The 12,131-nt window shown below is 37.3% G+C and overlaps 1 long non-coding RNA gene across 1 annotated transcript in view; it reads left to right on the top strand.

The window, feature by feature from the left end:
- The first annotated feature begins 2,790 nt into the window (after positions 1–2,790).
- Positions 2,791–12,131, top strand: part of LOC126955375 (uncharacterized) — a 43,021-nt gene continuing 33,680 nt past the window's right edge. Inside the window, exon 1 of the long non-coding RNA XR_007725915.1 lies at positions 2,791–3,070. This is a non-coding gene — a long non-coding RNA (uncharacterized LOC126955375). The remainder of the gene's footprint in view (positions 3,071–12,131) is intronic.

The raw sequence follows: 12,131 nt of genomic DNA, 5'->3' as shown, positions 1-12,131 counted from the left end.
CAAATTTGCCAGGGTCGAGTTACCCAACCCTAGTAAGCCTGAGGGTACTACAGGAGACCAGGGCAGGTCTCAGTCCTTATCTCAACCGCGTAAGACAGACATTCCCAGAACAACAATTTGTAGTCTTCCCCCAGGAATGTATTCCTTTCCCAGGGTATTAATATTAACATTCCTTGCTAGGAAAAGAATTTAGTGATATCTCTCCTACTTGCACATCCATTTATAGGCTCTTTGCAAAAAGAAAAATATGGCTTTTTTTACCTGACTCTGCAGGCAGTCAGACCTTATGGTTGTCTTCCCTTGTTCCCTAAAAATCACTGTTATTCTGTTCTTTTTCAAGGTGCACTGATTTCATATTGTTCAAACACACGTTTTACAATCTATTTGTACAGTTAACACAATTATCACAGTGGTCCTGAGGTGACATACATCCTCAGCTTACAAAGATAATAGGATTAAGAGATTACAGGCATCAGAAATTATAAAAGTATTATTTGGGAACTGATAAATGTCCATATTAAAATGAAATCTTCACAATTTATGTTCCTCTGTCACGGCTCCAGCCGGTCCCTCCATTTGGGGTCCCTGACTTCCCGCAACAGGTGTAAAAAAAAAAAGTGGAAACACTAATTCATTGTATAAAGAAATTATCATTATCATTATATTTTATAATTACATGATATAGAATGTTACAATTATATGTTATATGTCCTGTTTAAGGAAAGAACGTTTTCTAGAATGAAGAGGCAATTTCCTGTTCTGTTGTGTGCTGAGCAGAAGCCTCGTGGATGCCGCACAAGCTTCTGGACACCACAGTTTCCAGATGGACACTCAGCAAACTGTAAACAATCTAAATGAAAAGAACAAGGGCATCTAGGAGATGTGAGCTTCTGACATAAGCAAAAGCAAGTAAACGAACTAGCAGATCTACATTTCACACAGACAGTGTGCCCTCAGATATGCCAGTTGTTCTTGAGGAAGTAGAAACACCTGTGTACCTTGGAGGGTGAAAATAAACTCTGTTGGTAGAAATTTCAGAGAAACAAAATTTGCTTTAATGTAAGTTGGTATTTTCTCATAGTCATAACTCTAAAAGGATGGAAAGGACTACTTCAAGAAGTAGTGTATTTTCCCCAAACCAGAAAGCTCAAGCAAAAGGAATAAACTGCTATGTGGAAATGCTGGAAGGCCACACCTAATTGCACTGGTAACACTCTCCAGTAAGCTTTGTGGGTACTATTGCATTAGGAAGACAGCATTCAATATTTCACCTTTAAGTAAGGTGTTAGTTCTAGGTTTTTATTCCTTATCAGACTGAGGAAGATTCCTTCTATTCCAAATTTGCTGACAATTTTCAGCATGAATTACTGTGAGGAGGTTGATATTAGAATTCCATAGAACCCTATATTGCTATGACTAACATGCTCTATGAGTTTCCCTATCTCAGCCTCTCTTATTTCTAATATATGGCGAGAAACGAGTTTTATACATTCCAGATTTTATAAACTAGAGAACTTTTAAAAATCTAGATAATTATACATTCAGTATGTATGTGAATTTTTAAAATGTCAACTTAATTTTTTTTTTTTTTTCACATGAGACTGAAGGGGAGGAGACAACTGTTTCTCAGAGTTTAAAAAATGACAAAAGTTGGTCAGGCACAGTGGCTCACGCTTATAATCCCAGTACTTTGGAAAGACAAGGCAGGTGGATCACCTGAGGTCAGGAGTTCAAGACCAGTGTGGCCAACATGGTGAAACCCCATCTCTACTAACAGTATAAAATGAGTCGGGTGTGGTGGCATGTGCCTGTAATCCCAACCACTCAGGAGACTGAGGCAGGAGAATAACTTAGAACCTGGGAGGTGGAGGTTGCAGTGAGCTGAGATCACACCACTACACTCCAGCCTGGGCAACAGAGTGAAACTCTGTCTCAGAAAATAAAAAACAACAACAACAAATGTTGGACATCCAGGCTGCAACACGTGGTCAAGTGGTCCAGGTGGAATTCATTCTCAGCCCTCATCCTTACTGTTACTGATAGTTCACTTCTTCCCTTTTTATTTTTCGCAGCTGAACTAAAAGTAGAAACTAAAAATAAAAATAATGGAAAAAAAAAAAAGCAAAGGAATAAGATCTCCTTATTGTAAAGAGCAAAAGGGCCATTTAATAAACAACAATAAAAACCAAGACAAGGCTGGGCACGGTGGCTCACGCCTGTAATCCCAGAACTTTAGGAGGCCGAGGCGGGCAGATCAGGAGGTCAGGAGATCCAGACCATCCTGGCTAACACGGTGAAACCCCGTCTCTACTAAAAATACAAAAAATTAGCCGGGCGTGGTGGTGGGTGCCTGTAGTTCCAGCTACTACTCAGGAGGCTGAGGCAGGAGAATGGCATGAACCCAGGAGGCTGAGCTTGCAGTGAGCCGAGATCATGCCACTGCACTCCAGCCCGGGAGAGAGAGCGAGACCCCATCTCAAAAAATAAATAAATAAATAACGAAGACAAAAGCTGACAAGTAGCTGTGAAGTCCCAAGATAAACTGTGGTTGAAAAGTTAATTGTTTACCAAACTCTCATGTGTTCGACTTGCCTGTTATCATTAAAGACGTTAAGGAATACTATAGAAATTGACCTGTGTTCAGACACGTCACTCCTATAAACCACCTGTTGAATTTCTTGTTTGTCAGCCAAAGCACAATCATTGTTTGCTCAGAACTGTGTAGAGTAGTGGTATTTACAGCCGGTTGGGTGACAGCAAAAGTAAATAACTACGTTTCATTAGTTTCCTGTTTCCTTCTTGATCCTTCACAAGGGAAGATTTCCTTTTTAGAGGTATAGATTCCCCTTGGTCAAGTCCTGATTAACACTCCAGCTAAGAGATTAGTAAACCTTGGTTAGTGAAGTGGCATCAGGAAGCACCTACATTTTCATGGCCTGGTAGCGTTCAGTGAAAATGTTTGTTAACAGACACAGGCCATTCAGTCCGGAATCCCAAGACACTGAAGACTCTGTCTGAATCGGACTCACGGGTTCCTTCCTAGCCACTCTCAGGAACAGGAATGCTTCTGGTAAGTTTTTATAAATCCCCTATTTTATTTACCTCAAAACTCTTTTTTTCACTAATACATATTGACTAGAAATGTAATATTTAATTGCCACAGTTAAGAAATTTTACTTATTGTTCTTTCCTGGAGATTTTTTTTTTTTTTTTTTACTGTTTAAAAAAAATGGCTAAAGAGGGAAGGAAAATTTTCCGTTTTGTAGAACAACTCCCCCTCAGAATACTTTTCTTCTCTTTTGCTATGTTTGGTTTATTTGTCCTAGTTTTGTTTTTTCCCAAAGCCAGAAGATATGTATTTTTATTTAATTCCAAGGTAGAATTAACCACATTAAATTAAATCATACGATTTCCCTTGGTTCTTGTACTTTTCTACTGCTGAAAATAATAGTACCATATTTTGGTGAAAGCAAGAAATAATTTCAAGGGAAATATTTTTAAGGAATATAGTTAAATAATGATTTAAGTTTAAGGTTAAAAGCAGAAAAATGACAGTATTTCCTCCTATTTCTAAAGCCTTTTAATAACATAAATCTGATGATAGAAAAATCTTTTTCTATCATCCACAGCCACAGCCGGGCACGGTGGCTCACGCCTGTAATCCCAATACTTTGGGAGGCCAAGGCAGGCAGATCACTTGAGTTCAGGAGTTCAAGATCAGCCTGGCCAAAATGGTGAAACCCTGTCTCTACTAAAAATGCAAAAATTAGCTGGACATGGTGGTGTGTGCCTGTAATCCCAGCTATTCGGGAGGCTGAGGCAGGAGAATCACTTGAACCTGGGAAGCAGAGGTTACTGTGAGCCGAGATCACGCCATTGCACTCCAGCCTGGGCTCAAACAAAAAGAAAGAAAGAAAGAAAGAAAAAGAAAGAAAGAAAGAAAGAAAGAAAGAAAGAAAGAAAGAGAAATCTGTGGCCAGCATTCTTTTGTTCTAGATATTCAACCTGCAAATCTGAGCTGAAATATTATGGGATAGGCCTTGAAAATTGAAATTGAATCAAACTGATGTTATTGACTTGCCTTTTGTCCCATGTGATAAAATATAAAAAACACACCCAGTCTCACACCAGTCTCTGGTGGGACAGAGACTAGCAATTATGTCGTCAACAATTTTAAAAATTCTTTGGAAGGCAGTAGTAGCAAAGTCTTTTAGTTCCTAACACTTTGTTATGAAAATTGTTCAAACATAGAGAAAAATTGAAATAATTGTATCATGAACACTCAAATGCCTTCCATGTAGATTGTAAAATTAACATTTTGCTATATTGGCTTCCTTACATATTATCTAATATCCATTTGTCTGTACATCCACTGATTCACCTTTATTTTTATGATACCTTTTAAAGTTGAAGACCTCAGTAAACTTTACCCCTAAGCATTTAGGAAAGTATATCACTAACTAGAAGTCGATGATACTTGTTTAACTAGTTTCTTGAAATAAAATTCAATTAGAGTGAAATGCACAAATCATTAGTGTTATGATTCAATGAATTTTGATGGACATATACATCTATGTAATCCAAACCCCCGTCAAGATACAGAGAACATCACTGCACATGTAATCCCAGAACTTAAAGTAAAATTTGTTTAAAAGGGAAACTTTAAAAAGTAATAATAATGTAAACAAATAAAAAGATATACAGACCATCGATATAGCTCCAGATCTAGAATGCTGTTTCCTTCCTCTACCTAATCAGTTCCTAGCCCTGCCTCCAGATGTAATCTTCCTCTCTACACAGCATGTATGCTCAATGTTTTCTTCAGATTCATTTGTCTTGTTGTATGTATCACAAAATCGTTCTTTTTAATGTTGAGTAGGATTCCATTATATAAATGTGTAATTTGTGTATATCCATTCTCTTGTCCATGAAGCCTGAGTTTTGTCCAGTTCTTGGCTAGTATGAATAAGCCTGCTATTGGAGATAAGTGATTCTCTGAACATATGAACATATGTTTTCAGTCTGTTGTGTAAATACCTAGAAGTGGAACTTCTAGGTCATACTGTAGTTACAGTTTATTTTATACACTTCCAGAGATTTTTTTCCAAGGAACTGTATCATTTTAACACCCTAACATTGTATGAGCATTTCAGTTACTGCACATCTTTGCCAATCTTAGGGTTCTGGCTTTAATTTTAGCTATGTTGGTGGTTAGGCAATGCTATCTTATTGTGATTTTATTTGCATGTGCCTGATGATGAATATTGTTCAGCATTTTCTCTTAGGTTTATTGGTCATTTGCATATGTTCCTTTGTGAAATGTCTATTCAAATATTTGGGCCATTTTTTAAAACTTGGATTGTCTTTTTGTTATTGAGTTGGAGGAGTTTTCATAAGCATATATTGTTGACACAAGTTCTTGGTCAAATATGCATTTTGTTAATGTTCTCCCCCAATCTGAGCCTTGCCCACTCATTTTCTTAATGACGCATTTTGATGAGCACTAGCTTTAAATTATGAAAGGTCTAATTACAAATTTTTGTTTGGTTATTAATTTTCATGTCCTATTTTAAAAAGTCTTTTTTTTAACCACTAAGTTATAAAGACACTCCACTATGCTTTTTTCTAGAAGTCTTATTGTATTAGCTTTTACATTCCGTTCTAAAACTATGTTGAATTTATTTTTCATATGTTGCTGAAGCAGAAATAGAAGTTCCTTTTTTCTTATAAATATCTCATCGTTCCACTACTGCTTTCAAAAAACCATTTTCTTTTCATTACTGAATTGCTTTGGAGTCTTCGTAGGAAATCAAATGTCATAAAGGGTAGATCTTAACTTTGAAATCTTTATTTAGTACTACTAATCTATTTGTCGCCACTCACACAAATACTATACTCTTTTGATTACTAAAGTTTTATAGTAAGTCTTGAAGTCAGGTAGTTTGAGTCTTCCTACTTTGTTCTTTCTCAAAAGTTTGGGTGTAGCTTTTGCATTTCCTTAGAAAGTTTAGAATCAGCTTGTCAATTTCTACAAAAAAAGCATGATAAGATTATAATTGCCTTGGATTTATAGGTTAATCTGGGAAACTTAACAATACTGAGTTTTTCAATCCATAAATATGGTGTATCTCTTAATTTATTTAGATACTTTATTTCTCTCAGCAGTATTTTTTAGTTTTAAGTGTATATATCTTCAGTATTTTTTGTTAATTTATTTCTAAATTATTGAGCTCTATTTAAAATATAATTTTCATGTTTTATTTTACAATTATTGAAGCCAATATACAGAAACACAATTGGTTTTTCAATATTGACCTTGTATCCTAAGATGCTACTAAATTCTAATCTCGAAAAATTCTTAGGATTTTTTTACATAAACAATCATATCAACTAAAAATAGAGTTTATTTTACTTATTAAATTGTGATCTTTAGGTTTTTAAATTTTTATTTCTAACTTTATTGCATTGGCTAAAGCCTTCAGTATAAGTTGAATAGAAATGACTGAAGTAAATATTGTGCTTAAGGGCAAAGGACTCAGTAGTTCACCTTTACCTATGGTGTTAGCTCTAGGTTTTTCATAGATGCCCCTTATCAAATTGAGGAAGATCATTTTTATTCCTAACTTTCTGGGTGTTTTTATCATGAAGAGTGTTAATTTTTTTCAAACGCCTTGTCAGTATTTATGGAAATGACCATATATGTAGTTTTTCTTTCTTTTTTTTTTTTTTTTTTTTTTTTTTTTTTTTTTTTGTTGACACGGAGTCTTGCTCTGTCGCCCAGGCTGGAGTGCAGTGGTGTGATCTCAGCTCACTGCAAGCTCCGCCTCCCGGGTTCACGCCATTCTCCTGCCTCAGCCTCCCGAGTAGCTGGGACTACAGGCGCCCGCCACCTCACCCGGCTAGTTTTTTGTATTTTTAGTAGAGACGGGGTTTCACCGTGTTAGCCAGGATGGTCTCGATCTCCTGACCTCGTGATCTGCCCACCTCGGCCTCCCAAAGCGCTAAGATTACAGGCGTGAGTCACCGCGCCCGGCCTCATTATGTAGGTTTTCTGCTGTATTCTGTTAATAGAGAACATTACAGTGATTGAATCCCAAATGTTAAGCTGACCCTGGGATAAACCTTACTTACTCATTATAGTATCCTTTTATATACATTGCTGGATTTCATTTGCTATCATCTTACTAGGATTTTTGTGTTTATGTACATTAAGAATACTAGTCTGCAATTTACTTTTGTTATTGTTTTTGTAATGTCTACCAGTTTTGGATATCAGAACTAATCCAGGCCTCATAAAATGATTAGGAATTGTTTCCTCTGCCTCTATTTTCTGATTTTATGTAATTTTTTTTTCCTTAAGTGTTTGATAGAACACACTCACCTTGTGAGAGCTCCTCACAATCTTTCCATGGAAGAGGAGACTGCTGATAATAGCTATCATTTTGTGAGGTCCTACAATGTATCGGTTACTTTATTTGGTATGTTACATATGTTGATTAATCCTCACAACAACCCTGAGAATAGATACTATTCTTATGTCAAAAATACAAAAACTATATCTGTAAGTGCCAGGGGCTAGAGTCGGGTATGACTCTAATGGGTAAGCTTTTTCCATTCAACTAAACTCCCTATCAAATTTATTTTTATAGTGACCTAAAGATATCCCTATCAATGAGGGATCATTCTATCAGGCAAATCTGTATCCACTTCATTAGATCTTCATTCATTCATTCATTCATTGAATCATATTGGTAAATACTAATTGAGCTCCTCCTACTAGCCAGGTACTATTCCAAGCACTGTTCTAGGCTCAGCAAACAAAGCACACAAAAATCCTTGCCCCCGTGAAGCTTAAATTCTATTATACTAAACAATAAATATAATAAATAAGTAAAGATTAGAAGGTGATAATTGCTTTGCAAAAATATAACAAAGCAGGCTAAGGAGACTGGGGGGAATACCAACTTTTAATATGATGGTGAGAGTAGACCACACTGAGAAGGTAACACGTCTGAGCAAAGACTTGAAGGAGGTAAGAGGGTGAGCCATTCAGGTCTCCAGAAAAGAGCATTCCAGGCAAAGAGAATAGCCAGTACAAAGGCCCTCTGGCAGAAACATGCCTGGAGTGAAGGAGCAACAGCCAGGAGGATAGTGCACCGAGAATGGAGCAAATGACGGGGAGGAAAGTAGGAGAGAAAGTCAGAGACAAAGCGGGACCAGATAATTTAGGATCTTCCAACAGGACATTTACAAGGATGCTGGCTGTTAATCTGAGTGAAATAGGAGCCATAATAGAGTGTTGACCAGATAGGCAATGTAGTATGCCTTACAATCTTAAAGTGCTGTCTTAAGGGTAGACAAGAAAAGCAAGCGGAGAAGCTGAGAGATCAGTTAAGACCCTATTTCATTCAACCTTGTGAGTAGTAGTGCTTCAAATCAGGGCAGTTGCAATGGAAGTGGTGGGATTCTGAATGTATGTTGAAGATAAAGCCAGTAGGGGCCAGACCTGGTGGCTCATGCTTGTAATCCCAGCACTTTGTGAGGCCGAGGCGGGTGGATTGCTTGAGGTCAGGACTTCAAGACCAGCCTGGCCAACATGGTAAAACCCCAACTCTACTAAAAAAAGAAAAAAAAAAATACAAACATGAGTCAGGCATGGTGGCAGGCACCTGTAATCCCAGCTATTCAGGAGGCTGAGGTGGGAGGATCACTTGAACCTGGGAAGTGAAGGTTGCAGTGAGCTGAGATCATGCCACTATGCTCCAGCCTGGGTGACAGGGTGAGACTCCACCTCAAAAAAAAAAGATAAAGCCAATAGGATTTCTTGATAGAAGAGGATATGAACTGTGAAAGAAAGGCGTCAAGGATGACTTTGAGGATTTTATGCTGAACAGCTAGAAACATGGAGCTGCTATCAAATGAAAAGGGAAATAAAGGGGTGAGATAAAGAAGGAATTCTGTTTTAAACACATTAAGTTTGAGAAATAGTATGCACGAGTCCAAGGATGCATGAGATCTTTGTCCACTGAAATCTCTTAAGTTTCTTGAAGTTTAGAAATATTACATATTTTCTCAAAGCCAATTGCCCATCTATGATAAATTTTTTATTGCCATTCTAAGCCAAAGGCTTAAGTGCCTTGGTTATTCTTCCCATTTTGAAACCAACCATATTTTCAAATATAGTAGTATTTGAGTGTCAATTTTTCTTTTAAAAGAAAATCACAGGTTTAATAATAATTTATCCTTATGCCATAGCATAACTTTGTCAGAGAAATATTCTTTCTACTATGAAGAAGTAAATCAACAATTTCATTTAAGAGTTCTAGGAAACAAATAGAACAATTTTCTTTAATTGATTTCTATTCTTTACATAATCATCTTAACTCTTGAGCCATTCATCCTTATCTTAAAAATTCATAAATCACCTTTGAACCTTGGCAGTTTCTGCCCTTTGAAATCTAGCAAAATAGAAATTACAACACTGATACACATTATAAAAGAAGCCACAGTCAATTCCTCATGCCTACAGTAGAGTCCATAGTTGCAAGGATTTGGGTCAATTCTACTGTCCAGCAGCCCAGTGGCCCACTGTCATAGTTATACCTGGGTTGCGACAGGTAATCTCTACCCTGTTCATGAAGGTCTCTGGCCAGGCACTGTGGCTCACGTCTGTAATCCCAGCACTTTGGAAGGCCAAAGAGGGTGTATCACAAGGTCAGGAGTTCAAGACCAGCCTGGCCAAGATGGTGAAACCCCATCTCTACTAAAAATAAAATAATAATAATAATAGCCAGGTGTGGTGGCTGATGCCTATAATCCCATCTACTCAGGAGGCTGAGGCAGGGAATTGCTTGAACCCGGGAGGTAGAGGTTGAAGTGAGCCGAGATCCCGCCACCACACTCTAGTCTGGGCGACAAAGCGAGATCCCACCTCAAAAAAATAATCAGGTCTCTGATGCTTTGCGTCGGCTCCCACTTCCAGAGCTCCTGCTAGCTCAGCCAATGTCAGCAGGAGGGAGGAGAAATGTGAGAGAGCCACCCCACCTCTCCACATGCCACCACCCCCAAGGCTCACACAGAGCTCACTCTGCAGGGTCTAGTGGTGGTGAAATGGGAAACTGCTTGCAACTTTAAATAGGAACTTTGGGGTGTGAAGCTTATGACTGAAAGGGGACTATAAATATATCTTCCTTTAAATGGATAACGACCATGGGCAAAAACAGAATAATCTCTGCAAAATGTTAGGGATTCTAAAGACTAGAGATATACCTAACATCAATAGAAAGTCAAGGAATGGGGAATAAGGTATAATGTTCCAAGTACAGCCTTCTTCTATTTTAACAAATATCTAATTCGACCAAGAGGATTAAATCAATGTTTAATTCAATCAAGTGATTGAAAGTATTCAATATCTGGACAGGCATGGTGGCTCACACCTATAATCCCAGCACTTTTTGGGGAGCCGTGGCAGGTAGATTACTTGAGGTCAGGAGTTTGAGACCAGCCTGGGCAACAGGGTGAAACCCCATTTCTACTAAAAATACAAAAAAAAAAAAAACCCACACACACATATGTATAGCAGGGTGTCCTACATGCCAGCCACTTGAGAGGCTGAAGCAGGAGAATCGTTTGAACCCAGGAAGCAGAGGTTGCGGTGAACCAAGATCGCACCACTGCACTCCAGCCCGGGCAACAGAGTAAGACTCCGTCTCAAAAAAAGAAAGAAAGAAAGAAAGAGAGAAAGAGAGAAAGAAAGAGAGAAAGAGAGAAAGAAAGAGAGAAAGAGAGAAAGAGAGAAAGAAAGAGAGAAAGAGAGAAAGAGAGAAAGAATGAATTCAGTATCTAATCAGAGCCCACAATGCTGCTATAAAACAATGTATAGAACATTTGCTTATATTCAGTGTGCACTTCATCTATCAGATTGAGAGCATCAGAGCTACACAGTTGTGGGTGGGTTTATGTGATTCCACTCTACCTAGAAGAATGAAACGCTTTGAAGAACATGCAAAGGGGAGAACCTGAAGATACCTGAATTCATGCTCTCCTTGGACAAAAATAAAGCTCTAATGACTCCAAGTTAAAATGACTTTGGAGATCTAGTATTTTTCAAGCACAAAAGAATTCTAATTATTTTGCTTAGGGGATGAATATCTAGTTAAAGAAAAAAGGCATAAAAAAAGAAAGTTATTATTCACAATGTTATATACAGTGTGTATACCCTTATGAAGGGGAAAAGAACTTTAGTAAACCTATACCTCAGAGACTCGCAAATTTGGCAATGCTTCTTCCAACCTTATAAATGCCCATTGCCTCAATAATTCAATTCATTAAATGAGAATACCAAAATAAAAAAAACCTTCCATGATTTTATTTCCTATTTCCTATTCTCTTTAGTTTCCAAAATTCTTCAACATGTTATATTATCTATAATCACAAAAATTAATAACTGGAATTTTTACATCATCCTTCAGAAACTCAGAAAGTGTCATTAAATAAATTGAAAACTAAAGTGTACATCAGGAAGGATGAGAATAATGTCTTTTAAAAGACATTTTCAATCTCAGAATTTTTAAAAATGAACCAAATAGAAATTCAGCCTAAAATTAAAGAAAAACACTTTTAAAGAATAAATCTGCAATGGTGAATTAAACGTCAAAATTTCTAGTGGACACAGAAAGGGGGATGAATCTCAATGATTGTATGATTGGGCATTCGTCAAATGCCAGACACTGTTCAAAGTTCTGTATTTCACATGTGATCCTCCCTAAGACTCAAACCAGTCTCCTAAGCTTATAGGTTAAGCAAATTCAACAATCACAGTATATTTAGCTTGTTCTTATGGAAAAGATAACCTTGTTTCAAGCAATGTTTTTGCCCAAGATTTAAAAGAAGGCATAGAACACCTGCTTGTTAACCTAGTGAGCATGTGTATATATGAAAAAATCAAATTGTACACCCTAACTGTATACAATTTTTATTTGCCAATTATACCTCAATAAAATTGGGGGGGGAACCTTGTGGGTGACATAAAGCAAAGGAATCTTCGAACATTCTGTGAAATAAGAAAAATAAGGGTAGGTAGGAAGTGCTATATCTAGCTATCTATCTTTAGTTTCCAAAATTCTTCAACA

This window comes from Macaca thibetana, chromosome 5 (assembly GCF_024542745.1).
Source record: "Macaca thibetana thibetana isolate TM-01 chromosome 5, ASM2454274v1, whole genome shotgun sequence".
NCBI classification, from domain to species: domain Eukaryota; kingdom Metazoa; phylum Chordata; class Mammalia; order Primates; family Cercopithecidae; genus Macaca; species Macaca thibetana.
Note: the sequence above shows the minus strand (reverse complement) of the source record. Positions and strands in the feature narration are given on the sequence as shown.